General features: G+C 43.8%; 1 long non-coding RNA gene across 2 annotated transcripts; it reads right to left on the bottom strand.

The window, feature by feature from the left end:
• Window positions 1-373: 373 nt before the first annotated feature.
• LOC136443438 (uncharacterized) lies at window positions 374-5,884 on the bottom strand. Of its 2 annotated transcripts, XR_010757151.1 has the most exons (3): window positions 2,173-2,974; window positions 1,292-1,408; window positions 374-804 (listed from the first exon to the last, which is right to left on the bottom strand). It is a non-coding gene; the product is annotated as an uncharacterized lncRNA (long non-coding RNA). The 2 variants fall into 2 exon arrangements; XR_010757150.1 differs by having other exon boundaries at window positions 1,292-5,884.
• Between the last annotated feature and the right edge of the window lie 8,250 nt (window positions 5,885-14,134).

Raw genomic sequence — 14,134 nt, forward strand, 5'->3', positions numbered from 1 at the left:
TCTGGAATGTGTTGAGTATTCCCTGGGGAATTTGTTTTGAAGTTACCTTTCCCCTGTCTCCCTGTGTTAATTTTGAAAGTAGCACATATGGTAAACAGTTTAATTTGGCAATTTAATCACAGTATTTGTTTGTCATGTAGTTGTCAAAAGGTATATGTGTGAAGTAAAGGGATAGTTATGTCTGTTGATCTACTAGCATTTTAGCTATATCTTTCGCCAGGGCTTGTTGCAATGATCTGAATATTTTTAAAGAAGCCTTTTTTACAAGAACGAATAATACGTTACATTCTGATAAGATACAACTGGAAATAGAAATATCAAAACTTTATGTTTTAAATAAGTTGTATTTTGTTTGAAATAAGAACAAACTGAACACAATAATCCTTTGAATTTTATTATATATGATTTCAAATATTGAATGACTCAGTTGTAAGCCGCTCATATGTCTTCAGGTTAGGGACTATTTAAATCTCCAACGTTGGAAAAGAAACAGACAATCACATTGTGTTTTTTGTCTCTTTTACTTTATTAACATGGTAAGAGAAAATAAGATAGTTAATAAAGCAATGTTATGGAAGATACATTTCCATGTTGTACATTAAAGTAAAATATTTGTACAAGTAGCAAATCGTTTACTTGGCCATTCATGCCACAGAAATTCTGGAACTATAGACTGAATGTCAAGCCTGACTAGATTGATCCCCACGATTGTTGGTTAGGTGATACACAGCATTTGAAAGCTGCTGTTACTGCCGTTCAAGTTCAACTCTTTCTGATGACTGTTGTCTTTATTGTCATGCAGAGCTGAAAGAAACAATGTAGGATTAGTAACACCTTGATACATGTTAACAGGCTCGATCACCTCCTTCCATGACAACCATAATCAACATGTAAACATGTATGGATGTCTCAGTTTTATTTAGATGATTGAAATGTCATGCCCTATCATACAATGTACAATCTAATTGATTAAACCAACGCACCACCCATCCCTCTTCCCCAACTCCAAACCAAACATGGGTTTGGTCTGGTTTTCAAGTACCTGGTCAAAATACTTGGGCATTCCAAGTTCAGTTTTTAAACCAACCATCTCAATTCAGTATGAGTATAATGACTATGTAATATGTGGGCTTGCTATGATGCATATGGAAACTGAAACTTAACATGCAAGAACTTTAATTTGGAGGGGGTAGACAAGGCTTGTACAGGTGTTTTGTATCCCTCTCCATTCATCGTAATCGAGAAAAAAAACAAGGAAAGAAAGAAAGAAAAGGAAATGAATGTTACTAACCATGTTGTCCAGGCAAACTGTTTGAACAGCCTCCATGTAACTTGTCCTCCTGATTGGTCGCCCGGTTTGGCTGCTCCAGCCTTCCTCCATCCTCCTATCCTTAGTATCTCGTAACTCCTGAAAAAGCAAGCTGATGAATAACTCACACCTTTGGTTGTACAGAAGTTTCGTACATGACATGCAACTATTTTTTGGAAGTCAGAACGTGTTAGGGATTAATATTCCTATGATGTTCGGTGGAAAATGGAAGATGACATATATCTTATGCTTTCTATGGTTACGTTGTTCAACCCTACACTTGAAAGCATTTCAGATCCAAAAGCTAAACACGTCCGTAACTGGACATGTAGAAAATTCATTTTTCTTCTAGAAGTTTCTCATTATACATGGGCATGGTCCTCTCCACAAATAAATAAACAAAACTCCTGCAACTTTAACTTAAATCGATGCACATTAATGGGTAACTGAACTGTTCGGAAAATCTGTAACTCACCGGTGAGGGATATTTGTGTCGGCTGAGCTTAACAGGATATTTGTGACTTTGTAAGTTTCCAAGAAACATTTCCATGTCGAAAAGATAAGGTACTTATCATCTCTCTTTCAAACTGTACTTATAAGTTTGCACAAATCAAAATCCGTAAAATCTAAACGAGCTCATTGTGAGGTATATGGGGGAGGGCAGGGGTGCTACAATTCAAATCAGTTTTCCATCACGCAGTGTGAAGACATATAGAAGACTTGTCGTTTGTTACCACTATGTTGGACAATAGAATTAATGTAGACCACGAAATAACGTAGTGATCAAGCATAGAAACGGCAAGTTCTATGTGTATAGAAAAATATGCGCCGTACAACAGGTTTAGACCTAGAACTTCACTAACCTTCAGACCGCTATCTGACTCTCTGACGGAAGGTGTGGGCGCCTTCCTGGCCTTTTCCTTGGCTCCGGACGGGTTGAGGTCGACGCAGCGTTTTGAACAATGGATCAAACTTCTGATGGTCAAATGGTCATATGGCGTCCTAAAAGCGCGATTAATTAATCTACTGTCGTTTGCCCTGCCCTGGTTCCGCCTTACCGTGGTTGGTTGGTCGGTGGTTGGCTACGCCTTACTGTCGTTCACGCCCAGCTGTCGGTGGTTAGTTGCGCACTGCTGTCGTTCACGCCCAGCTGTCGGTGATTGGTTGCGCACTGCTGTCGTTCACGCCCAGCTGTCGGTGATTGGTTGCGCCCTGCTGTGGGCGTTCTAGAAAGCCACGCCCTGAGATCCGGAGGGACTGATACTAAAATTCCACCAGCTGGATGCCAGATGTCAACACAAAGACTTGATGTTATTTATAAATCCTTTGTTCACCCTCTCCTTGAATATGGTGACATTATATGGCATGGGTGTACTTTATGTGATTCCCAATGATTAGAACGAGTCCGAATATGTATACGAATACGAATGCGCTCTTGTACTTTCAGGGGCTGTATAGGGTCTTCGTATTCTTCGCTCCTTGCTGAACTAGGTCGGGAAAAACTTTCGGATCGTCGTCATGTTCACCCGCTGATCATGTTCTACAAAACTGTTCATAGCCATACTCGCCAGTAATACTGAAATTTTGGCTTGACCCAGTCATATTGTAGTTAGCAAACGTTCCAAAACTTAGTATTACTTGGTTTATATATTGATTGTTTATTGTATATATTGCTTGTTTGTATCGAACTACCCAAATGCTGTATATTCAGATGTGATGTTGGATATTAGCTACGTATACTTGCTAGAGTGGATCACCTCGGTATCCTGTGTATTCTTCCGCCGATTAATAAATGAATAAAAACACACACAAATACCGACCCTTCAGCTATAACCTTCACCAGGGAGGGAAACACATGTTCCGCCTTTTAACTGATGGTCTAACTGAGCGGGTCTTTAGTAATTTTCCTTAAGGGCATGTTGGCATTGACACGACAAACTAACTGGCCAGTGCAGGTACTGGGAGCAGTCTGGCATCTAGGCTGTATAGGAATGATTGCTTTGTTCATCCCTCAACCTATTTTTGTTGTGTTTCTTTGCGTCCGGTATGCATCTGTGTTTCCACATATACTAGTACAGACGAAGCCACTTAATTGCACCTCGGATAAACGCACACTCCATTTAATTGCACCAAATCCCCAAATCCCAAACCGGTTCCCATTCACTGCATTGTTAGTGACTCCGCATATCTGTACCACGCATTGTCACCAATGCCGGATAACTGCACCAAATTTTTTTTAAGATCCTCCACAAGTTGACTTAAAATCGGCAAACGCTGTACAAATGAGCCGATACTTGCCGGTGTAAAGGCACAATACTGCCAATATGTTATGAGTAACAAAAGAAGGCGGTCCCCATTGACAGTCACGTTGATAGGAATCGTATGGGAGGTCCCGGGTGGGTCACAGGGCGTGTAGGAACCATTAAGAGACGCACGCCTACCAAAGGCGGCATTACGCTGTACTCAATAAAGATCGGTCTCTACCTGTACACTGTCTTATTACTGTGAATGCATTCAAGTTCGCGGGGATTTGATTTCGCATTAAGGATGACATGGGGTGTTGTCGGTGGTTCGAGGTTCGCGGCAGCGCTATAGTCACACTCTGCTGTAATAATGAAAGACCGGCGTCTTTACGTCACATTCAGTCGGAAACCGTACAGCGAGTCAGCAAAACCTACAAACACGTAGGAAGACATAGCAGTCGCTTTTGGCGGTGCGGTGCTGACATGATCATCTGTCACATTCTTTTATGGCAGAGCTGAATCCGCGTCGTAGAAACTTCCTGCATTCACCAGAACGAGGTAAACGCGGATTCGGCTCTGCTATAAGGAGAATGATCTGTCACTGATCTAAGTCATCTAACCATATCTACCCACTGGGTACATTGTACAACTCACTACCATGGTGTCGACAGTCTAATTTGTCCAAACATGAGAGGGGGCACTGCTCTGGGCTCACACGTAATCAGTAACCAAGTCTTAGGTTCAGTTCCTAGTTTCATGATCTTTCATGGCGGTACATGATTTACGTAAATCGACAACTGTACTCTACGTTATGTAACACAGAAACTGTTATCCCATGACGATGTTTCAGAATGCCTCCCCTGTAACGTTACGTGTGTTGTAAATTAATGCGGTAGATCGCATGGAAAAATGAAAGAATGCAAAATCAAAACAGGTCAGTCGTAGTCATTTCTTTATTTTCAGCAAAGGGTCATGTTTTCGTTGTGCTAGTGTTTCTGACTAACAATACACACCCCCCCCCCCCCCCCGCCCATGATGGTGCGGTCCAGCTGGGCATTTCGCATAATTGCACCAGCCGCATAATTGCACCAAAAACGCTGACAAATGGGTGGTGCAGTTAAGCGGATTCTACTGTATATAATTTGGCCGGCATAACTCAAGACGTGCAAGAAGCTACGGATAAAGCACGTTGAAATCACTATCTCCATTAATAATGGAATGATAGTTATTGGCCTGTCTGTTGGTTTGTGTTTCTATCATACACATAAGAAATATAGCTGCATAAAACCCCAAAAAATTGGGTCTTTAAGTGTTTGTTGAGAAGAAAACCGACCAAAGAAAACAACGTTAACATCGCTGTCGTCTGGCGACGTTGTTTTCCCGCCATTTTTTTGGGCCGCAATGGTGGCGGAACCATTCAACGCACAGATTTGTAACGCTCTAACATGTGATTGGTACCGTCTATGAAAAGGAAACTGTATACAGAGATGGCGAAGATATTTCCCAATAAGTTGACGTAAGCGGTGTCGTTTTTTCGTAATGATTTTGTAAGTCGGGTCGCATGCAAGACGTACGTCGGGCCGCGCGCACAGTGCGTAGTAGCCTATTTCCCGTGAAAACATGAGCTGGGATGCGCTGGACATAGCCCTTCTCACATGACGTGAGAAGTGCACACAGTCAAAAATTTTCCGGTCAAAAGAAAGCTAGAATATAGCAGACTTCAGGCCTTATTTACATTTCCCTAACTTCATCACCAACTTCCAAAGAGAGCAAAATAACCAAAGCGTGCTAAGTTATCTGGCGTAGCACTAAATCAGAAGGTACATTCGTGAAAATGTCTCACTGTGTCTTCCGCATGTAACGCGGAGCGTGAAGGGCCCATGAACAGTATAAATACATTTCTTGTCCATGTATGTTCTTTAGATGAATGTGTTCAAAATACATTCATTAAAACATGACCATTCTCTGGCAACCAGCAATGGAGCGCCGTGAGTTCGAGTGCGTAAAAAAAACGTGACATGTTAGGGCACCCCCCGTTGATATATACTCACTGTAAATCTCGTCATTGTCGAAAACAGGCCCAAAAGGCCCAACACATGTAACTGATACAGAGTCCAGCATCATGGAAAAACAAAGTTTATAGTACTGATAAAAATCTACCACTCAATTATCACGACCATACCAAGTCCATGTCACAGGATGTTCGACAGTCTAATCTATCATTTAAAGTGCACACGTATAGTATCAAACCACGCCACCAACATTTATCAATAGCAAACCTTACACCGTCGCCATGGCAATGCTTTTTCATTGCCAATCTTATTTGTATTTCTATGAATTCATAATAACTTTATTGCCAATTCCTGCCCGTAGGCTAATTGCAAATAAGATACATAAAAAGACAGGGTATAAAATAGGTGTAAAAGCGACTAGATTAGATAATACAAACGTAATTGTCTTTAACTAGTGAAGGGTTTGACTTCTCTTATGTAAGCAATAGAAGACGTAATGTCCCAACTTTTCTATAATTTGAGGGTTTTTGGTAGTCAAAAGAAGAATAGTCTTCAAGTTCTTTGTCTATAAGCTTAGAGAATCCTATTAACACTATCCTTGTCGAAGAATATATAAATTTGCAATGAAATATTGCATTTTGGTTAAAATATTTCATAGACTGTTGTTCTCTTAAATGTATACCGTCGTCGCCATTTTAATTTTGTAATTTTCGTCCAGGCACCACACCCATGCAGCAGCCGCAGACTGATTTCCAGGCACGTGCCGATGCCGCTGCGAATGTACCCAACCCTATGTACGGCTCCAGTGGAGGTAACACTTTGTTCCTTTTTTTTCATGAATCTTTCAGGGACTGTTGTTCTCCTAAGTGCATACCATCGGCACCATTTTGATTTTGTGATTTTCCACCAGGCACCACGCCCATGCAGCAGCCGCAGACTGATTGGCGGTCAATAGCAGACGCCGCTGCGAACATACCCAACACTTTGTACGTCTCCAGAGCAGGTAAAACCTTGCCGATATTTAAGATGACAAAATGAGGGCATTCGTGCGATAATCACACACAAACATGCTACAAACAGAATTCCTGAGAGATGCCAACATTTGTGAGGGCCTTTATTTCAAGTCTTCAGTATGACTTTCAATGGGATGATAGACAAAGATCAAAGTCATTTTCTTACCCAAAGCAAATAGAAAATACAGTTACTATTAAAGGCTAAACGTTGACAAACAAGTATCGAGAAACACATTGCATATTTTCAAGCTCAACCCAAGGTTTCTTAAGAGCCGCCAAGTTGACGTCTCAATTAATTATTCAAATTACCGTTTCAGAATATCAAGCATCGCTTAATAAACTATCTACATATCAAAAACAAATTGTGTACAGGTGTGTTGTAACGTTATATCTGTTTGTGTTGTGACCACACCACCAGCTATGGGCCCCTGGTGAATATTTGCCCCAGCTTGGCAACTGACGCGTGTTAGGTGGTACCGACTGTATGGGAGTCTTTATCATGCAATATAGCAGATTTTTGGCGACGCCTCAGGGGCGAGCCAAATGATATAGTATTGTGTGCAGTTTGCAACTATTCTAGGAATTGTACAGGCATGTGTCCATAGACATATTAAGACAATAAGAATGTTAGGAATGTTAGTCAGACAGAAAGCCTGCCTCGGGACATTCCTCCTAGATAACCTAGACAGGAAGCTACATCTGTCTACCAGATGTGCCAGGCTTATGTATACATGCCCCATTTAAGACCTCAGCTCTACAGTAATATTGCTCTTTTCTAAAACAATGTGTGTCTGTTACAATGTTTTTAGACGCCCTAATGCTGGTCCTTACAACTGTAATATTTAATGTCTTTCTTCAGGGAACAGGTCATAACTACATCAACTCTGTACTGATAACGATTGTGCACACGTTGCTTCAGTTACCTATACAAGCAGATTAATCAAAGGGCATTAACCTCATTCATGACATTGGGAACATGTCCAAGCCAGATCGATCAATGAAAAATTTAACTGTCGCAAGGAAATTTAGCAAGCCAGCTGTACTAGTACTAGATGATTATCCTGCTGATAAGATGCCACTTTCTTGCTGATATAATCCTGTACACTTCCAAGAACACATGGGACAAATTTTTGCACAACAACATTTCTGTGGATTAAGATTCCCAGGCTGGCATTTCATTAGGGCTCCAGGAATTCCGAAAATAATTTCATCAGGTTGGTAGAACATAGGATATTTGGAGTTTCTTATTACACGACCAGGTAATCTCACCTGCTGACGTTTCGGTGTCTGTCAGACACCTTCTTCAGAGCTTCTGACTGGAGTACTGCTTCTCACCGCTATAAGTAGCCGATGTAGGTGGCGCTTTTGCGGCGAGAACGTAACCCCAGGAAAATTCGAGCGCCTCAAACAAGCAGGTTTCCGACAACAACAAGAATCGGACATCGATTTATCCGGTACCCAACTGAAAAAAATGGGTAGTGAACATCTCCAAGAAGACTCTGACCGATCCCCAGACCAGTGTGCTGCAGAAGGGACTGAACTTTGCGGTCACGCCGGACAAGTTCCCCGTGGAAGATTTCGTGGTGGCCACGGAAACTGCGTGTTTGTGCTTGCCCCTGAGCAGCGCCGAACAGCTCAGATCCGAAGTAGCAGGCATCCTCAGAACAGTGAAATCCCCGAAATCCAACATTACCAAACAAGAAAGAGACGCCCTGAAGGAACTAAGGAAAGACAAGAACGTACTGATACTACCAGCGGACAAAGGGAAAGCTACGGTGCTTATGGACAGAACAGACTATGAAGAGAAGGTGAAAACGTATGAGAAACTACCTACGGACCCCACGCAAAAGTACAAGAGAAAGTTAGTGGCAATTTTGACTCGACTTATGAAGAATAGCAAAATCACTGAGGAACAAAAGAATTACTTGTATCCTACTGCAGAAAACGTACCAAGAATGTACTGCACACCGAAGATTCACAAACCAGGATATCCCTTGCGCCCCATAGTCGATTACACGGGGTCCATTGGATATAACACGTCGAGAGCCCTAGCTGACCTGTTAGCGCCGCTGATTGGGAAGTCGGTACACCACATCAAGAACTCAAAACATCTTGCAGAAGAAATGTCAACCATTCTGATAGAAGAAGATGACATGTTCCTGTCACATGATGTGGTGTCACTCTTCACTATAACACTCCTATCCCAGAAACACTTGACATCATTAGAAGAAGGCTCCAGGAAGACAAGGATTTAACGAACCGGACCAACTTACAAGTAGATGACATTTTGGAACTGCTGTCTTTCATTGTTACAACTACATACTTCAGTTTCAGAGGTAACATCTACCAGCAGAAGTTTGGTACAGCAATGGGTAGCCCGGTGTCCCCTGTGTTGGCCAACCTGTTTATGGAGTGGCTGGAACAACAAGCAATGGCCACGGTACCAGTCACATGCAGACCAAAACTGTGGAAAAAGTATGTAGACGATGTTATGGAAGTTGTAAAAAGGGGAGCCCAGCAGGAGCTCACAGACCACCTGAACAGCACTGACCCCACTGGGAACATACAGTTCACCTATGAAGAGGAGGAGAAAGGAACACTTCCTTTCCTCGACACCCTACTAGTATGCAAGGGGGACGGCTCGGTGAAACTTCTGGTGTACAGGAAGAGCACACATACAGACCAGTATCTAAACTTCCGGTCCCACCACCCACTGCACCAAAAGCTGGGAGTTATCCGTACCTTGATGGACCGGTGTAACGCAGTAGTCACAGAGGACCAGGACAAAGAACTAGAGACACAGCACATAAAAAGGGCCCTCATGCGTTGCGGCTACCCGGAATGGACTTTCCAGAAAGTAGAACAACAGAGGAGACGCAAACAGACAGAAAAGACCAAGAACTCAAAACAGCAAGAGGAGAAGGCGAGAGGCATGGTGACCATCCCTTACATCAAAGGAGTCACAGAGCCACTGGAAAGGTTGTTCAGGAAACACAATGTAGCCACTGCGGTCATGCCTAAAACAACTCTGAGGAGTCTGTTGGTGCATCCCAAGGACAAGGTCGATGACCTAGCCAAAACAGACTGTGTATACAAGATACCATGCGCAAGCTGCGAGGAAGTATACATTGGGGAAACAGGCAGGACCCTTGGAACTAGGCTCAAGGAACACATAAAGGAATTCGAAGCTACCGACATGGATGCGGTCAAGTACACCAGATCCCAGAAAAGACAGGCACAACAAGAAGAGAAGAAATCTGCAGTCACGGACCATATCGCTAGAAACAACTGCGTCATTGACTGGGAGGGGGCCAAAGTAATAGACAGAGAGGACAACAGACGCATTCGTTGGATTAAAGAGGCAGTATGGATCAGGAAGTCATCACAAGTGATGAACCGAGACGAGGGGGGATACAAGCTCAGCCATATTTGGGATTACGTTCTCGCCGCAAAAGCGCCACCTACATCGGCTACTTATAGCGGTGAGAAGCAGTACTCCAGTCAGAAGCTCTGAAGAAGGTGTCTGACAGACACCGAAACGTCAGCAAGTGAGATTACCTGGTTGTGTAAGAAGAAACTCCAAATATCCTAAGCTCCAGGAATTACTGGCAAATTCCTTTTTGACTGGTGTGCCTGGTATTCCAGTGGGACTCCAATTCCATCCTGGCATTCCATCCTGGCATTCCATCCTGGCATTCCATCCTGGCATTCCATCCTGGCATTCCATCCTGGCATTCCATCCTGGCATTCCATCCTGGGATTCCATCCTGGCATTCCATCCTGGCATTCCATCCTGGGCCATCCTGGCATTCCATCCTTAGCTAACATCCCTGGCCATTCACGCTCTAGAGGACTTAGTTCTATAGTTCAGGAAACATAAGTGTACAAGCTGTGGCATGGTGTATGCTGTGTCTGTTGGTAAGTGGACTATGATGTTAAAATTTGTGTAGATTTGGCCTAACATGTTGTTCATGTAAACAGCAGTCCTATCAGAGTAGAATAGTCATTTTGTATGGTGGGAACCCGGTCCGTGGGCTGTTTTCAGTTGTCATGATCAGGCTGTGATGAAATCGATGTTCGTTCTGGCAGTTGGGTGTGTATGGTAGAATCTAGTGGAACTGTCGCTGTCTGTGTGTGTGCGTGTCTGTGTGTGTGTGCGTGTCTGTGTGTATTTGTCCAGTAGAACAGGTACCCGTCAGCCCTTTTCGTTAGAAATCCTGTATGAACAGCACCACCTATCACTGTGCCCTAAGCAGGGTACAGTAGAAATTAAAACAACAACCACCGTCGCCATGGCAATGTCTTTTTATCATTGCCAGTCTTGTTTAACTTTTTCTCATCATTGTGCAAATCAGGTGGCCTAAATCTAATCATTGTGAGATTCAATACAGACCAACAGACATACCAGATATGAAGACGATCCATCTAGGCATTCTCGACTTATCGTGTTCACTAAAAGACACACAGATCACGCTAGGTAAAATATAACCTTCTTGGTGAGGGTAACTAGCTTCTTTCACCATTTCCTCGTCCTCATGATTTAATGGTCACGTTTCTAGCTTTTTCAAATAGCAATTCCTATTTTGATATGTCTTGTTTTCACACAGACCGCACGTATGCGGGTGAAGCAAGCGGCCGTCGCGCTCTCTGTAGCTTTATCCGCTCCCACCGCAGCTGCATGGCCCCCGGCATAGCGGTGCTGATAAGTCTGGTCGCCGTGGGACTCGCCCCTCTGACGTTCACCATGAAAGACGTAAACAATCTTCTATCTCAGATCCTGTTTTGAAACTTTTCTTTTCCTGAAACCGTCATTTTAAGTCACTGTCGAGGTCAAACTTGCTGCTGTTTCTCTCTTTTTTCCCTAACAATCGGACGTTTGTCTTTAGGAAATATCCCGACTGTCGACCACTGTTGACGCCTTGAAGCGCGACCGAGACGACATGTCCTCCACTGTTGACGACTTCAAGCGTGACCGACAAGACATGCGCCAACTGTCCACCACTGTTGACGCCTTGAAGCGCGACCAAGATGACATGCTCCAACTGTCCACCACTGTTGACGCCTTGAAGCGCGACCGAGACAACATGTCCACCACTGTTGACGCCTTGAAGCGCGATCAAGATAACATGTCCGCCACTGTTGACGCCTTGAAGCGCGATCAAGACGACATGCGCCAACTGTCCACCACTGTTGACGCCTTGAAGCGCGACCAAGACGACATCTCCACCGCTGTTGACGCCTTGAAGCGAGACCGAGACAACATGTCCACCACTGTTGACGCCTTGAAGCGCGACCAAGACGACATGTCCACTGCTGTTGACGCCTTGAAGCGAGACCGAGACAACATGTCCACCACTGTTGACGCCTTGAAGCACGACCGAGACAACATGCGCCAACTGTCCACCACTGTTGACGCCTTGAAGCGCGACCAAGACGACATGTCCACCACTGTTGACGCCTTGAAGCGAGACCGAGACAACATGTCCACCACTGTTGACGTCTTGAAGCGCGACCGAGACAACATGCGCCAACTGTCCACCACTGTTGACGCCTTGAAGCGCGACCAAGACGACATGTCCACCACTGTTGACGCCTTGAAGCGCGACCAAGACGACATGCGCCAACTGTCCACCACTGTTGACGCCTTGGTGCAGCATCTTCACAACAGTGTGATGTTATGTAAGTTGGTTTTCGGTCGTTATATGTACTGTTCTAGATGGTGTTTTGGGTCATTGTTATCAGTATAAAAAATGAATATTTGTGGCACTGACTATCATTATTCCTTACATGATATTACAGTCAAACCTGTATTAGCGGTCACCTGGACATAGCAGCCGCCTGGCCATAGTGGTCATTTTTTGTCGGTCCCTTGGATTTCTTCGAATTCCATTTACATAAGCATTAAGAATTAGTCTATAGCGGTCACCTGTCCAATGTGGTCGCGCTAAGGTGATTTTTGGTGCGGCCGCAACGCCAACACTGCGCGTGGTCTGAGCCCGATCGCGGCGCGGCCGGCATACCTTGTTTACAACAGCGGCCGTAACTCCGAGCCGTGCCAGCCCACGCCTGGTTCAGTCTTTTTATTTCCGCGCCGCGTCACGAAAATGTGGACTCAACTAGGACCCTTTATGTGTTTGAATAAAGAAAACATTAAAGAATTTTGTAGTTGTATTTCCAGAATGGTGTCTTTGTATTTACCTCATCAATAATTCATATGGCTGCAGGACGATTTGCATTAATGGATAAAGTAAATATTGCGGCATTGATTATAATACAATTGCATCTCTCATCAGCAATGTACTTAAAATGTGTACAGAAACATGGTGTCAAGTTTTCACATAGTCTTTTACTGTCTTGTATTAGTAATCAGTTACGCTGATATCAAATATAACTACACAACACGATGAAGAAGATATAACGATTCGTCAGTGATGGAATTCTGGAACGTGTTCAACATCAGTAATGTCTATCCTTACGTGTGTTGTTGACCCAACCATTTTTCCAGTATTTTGTCCTGAAGGTTACACAATGAGGCGTGGAATCTGCTACAAGGCCTTCAACACAATTAAGACCTTCGGCGAAGCGGCCGTGACCTGTCATGGATACGGCGGCACCCTCGCCATGCCCCGAGACCCTGAGACCAACGCCTTCCTGATCTCCCTGCACAGGTCTTTGAGCGACGACTCGCCCTTCTGGTTCGGCCTGCACGATCAGCGCGAAGAGGGAAGCTTTCAGTGGGCGGATTTTTCCGCGCTTGGGACGTACAACTCCTGGGCTCCGGGACAACCGGACAACCTGCGTGGCAACCAAGATTGCGTTCTTTACTCGCCACTACCATCCTTTAAAGACAAGTGGGACGACGCACCATGTGACTGGCTGCATCGCTTCATATGCCAGACTATCCCAGGTACTTTTTCTAGCCCTACCATTTCCACCACACTGAGCACGCTAGACCATCATTGCTGTTGTTATAAATCCCTTCATTTGCCAGGCTGCCCTGGTACTTTTTATAGTCCTACCATTTCCACCACACTAGGCACGCTAGACCATTATTGCTGCTGTTATAAATACGCCATTCCACATCTCATTCCTGCTTTTAAATTCTCCTCATTTTCTCCAGGAGGTCCATTGCAAGCAGGCGGAGCTCTCGCCGCCGCCATACAACGGCTCTCCGACCATCCGCAGTAAAACTAACCAGTAAAACGTGAAAACTGGACTTCAACGGGCCAAATGAGTGCGTTTTTTGTAAATATTTTCACCAATTTGTTTACTAGAAAATAGGTTTAGAACTCAGATGAAGCTGCATTTTTCCCTTTTGCTGATTGCATGGCAGTTTATTGATTGTACAGCAATTTTCTGATCTTATACCAATTTTCTAAATGTGTACCAGTTTTTATTGTATTATGTTATTCTGAAAGTATACTTTTTATTGTGCATTTTATCTTATTATATACTGTTTTTTTGTACTGTGTAGCAGTTTTCTGATTGTATACCAGTTTTCTGACTGTATAGAAGTGATTGAATGTCATTTTTTATATTGTATAGCAATTCTCCGAT

Source organism: Branchiostoma lanceolatum, chromosome 10, assembly GCF_035083965.1.
Source record: "Branchiostoma lanceolatum isolate klBraLanc5 chromosome 10, klBraLanc5.hap2, whole genome shotgun sequence".
Classification (NCBI taxonomy): Eukaryota; Metazoa; Chordata; class Leptocardii; order Amphioxiformes; family Branchiostomatidae; genus Branchiostoma; species Branchiostoma lanceolatum.